The sequence below is a fragment of the Topomyia yanbarensis genome, chromosome 2 (genome assembly GCF_030247195.1).
Source record: "Topomyia yanbarensis strain Yona2022 chromosome 2, ASM3024719v1, whole genome shotgun sequence".
Taxonomy (NCBI): domain Eukaryota; kingdom Metazoa; phylum Arthropoda; class Insecta; order Diptera; family Culicidae; genus Topomyia; species Topomyia yanbarensis.
The window spans coordinates 279,978,000-279,979,713 of NC_080671.1; the positions used below are offsets into that span (position 1 = coordinate 279,978,000).

General features: G+C 40.2%; 1 pseudogene; it reads left to right on the forward strand.

The window, feature by feature from the left end:
- The first annotated feature begins 434 nt into the window (after window positions 1–434).
- LOC131680377 (large ribosomal subunit protein uL1-like) lies at window positions 435–949 on the forward strand (annotated as a pseudogene).
- Window positions 950–1,714: the final 765 nt, after the last annotated feature.

Genomic DNA, 1,714 nt, shown 5'->3' on the forward strand with positions numbered 1-1,714 from the left:
ATTTTCAGTCCGATTTCTGGCTACACATGTCATATTCCATAATTTGTATTTTAAGGTTATGATTAACTTTTTCCTTCGTTTCTCATTTCAGTTCCAAAGTATCGAAGAACATTCTGTACGAGTGCGTCAATGAGGTGTTGAAGAGTGAACCATCTTCGCTTCCTGCAAACGGTGCAACTCGAGATTGGTCTGAAGAGCTAGGATCCCCAAAACGACACACTTTTCTCCGGTAGTCAAGTTGGTTCATATCTAATATCGGACACTGGAAGTGATACGCTTGTCATTCACTCGGATTGCTTATGGGTACTGATATCAGGAAGTCGCCTTGTTTTGAGGGAACGGATCTGCGCTCAGGTTGTTAAAACCGGTACCGGAGGTGAGTTGGTGTTGGACAGATTTTCGCCGATGAGATCAGTTCAGTTCTTACTGTCCAAATGACTAATGGAGGATTTTGTTTCTCTCTTTCCAGGTTAAAGTACATTATGCGTCTGAAAATGTAGGTTTATGTTTTTGGTGATCAGCAGCACTGCCATGAAGTAAAAGCAATGTTTTATACATGATGCCAAGGCTCTTAAGAAGATTAAGAAGAACATAATGCTGGTAAAGAAGCAAGCTAAGAAGTATGATGCCTTCCTATCATCCAAATCACTGGTCTAGCAGATTCCCTGTCTGCTCTGCCCGGGTCTTAACAAGGCTGGCAAGTTCCCCAGTCTGTTGGCGCACAGCAAATCGATGACGTAGAGGATCGACGAAGTCAAGGTAACCATCAAATTCCAGATGAAAAAGGTCTTGTGCCTGTCAGTTGCTGTTGAACACGTCAAAATGACTTCGATCGAGCTGGATCTGAATGTACATCTGTCCATCAATTTCGCTGCTGAAAAAGCACTGGCTGAACGTTCGCTCGCTGCACATTAAATCCACAATAGCAAATTTCCAGCGGCTGTACTAGAGGTAGCAGCAAAGGTTGCTTTCTGGTACGTAAAATTGTAACAAATTTAATTCATTATTCGTGACACTTGTGCAATAAAACAATAAAACCTAATGTTAATCAATTCTTATCATCAATATTGAAAGAAAGCCTTCATTTTTGTATGTAAATATCTTTTTAAACATTCAGTTAATGTGGTAAAGTTATTCGGTTTACTTCTAATCAGTAACGACTATGCCGTTTGTTTTTTTTTCTTTCTAATTCTCAGAGAAATAACAAATACACAGCCACATTGCTTTATTTTGATGATTTCTTAACCCATTATAATCCAGCTATGTTGTGTATCTTAAAATACGTTTATTTAGGCCCAAATGCTGTAGCTTAACGAGGCCGATAATTCATTTTTTTTATATTACATGTCACATGTTAGTGGGGGAAGGGAAAGCCGTATTTAGGGGCGGCTTGCTCCCCTCTTATGTAAGTAAAGGAAAAAGGTAGGAAGTGGGATACATATTGTGTAATTGACATCGTCGTTTGCTGATTGATCATTGTGGCGGATATGCACACTTTGTTGTAGTGTTGTAGTTTCCAGCCTGTAATCGCAGGGGCGAGGGGAGGGTCGATATTTCGGATAATTATTGGTACTCTATATCATCTGCATGTGCGGTATGTCATGATGTTCTGGATAGACGGTTATCAAGAAGGGTATGCACCGAAGACTCGTGAAGCAATGCCATATTGTAGATACAGGGATAGGTTGGTGAGATTCTACTGTGAATGAGAGAG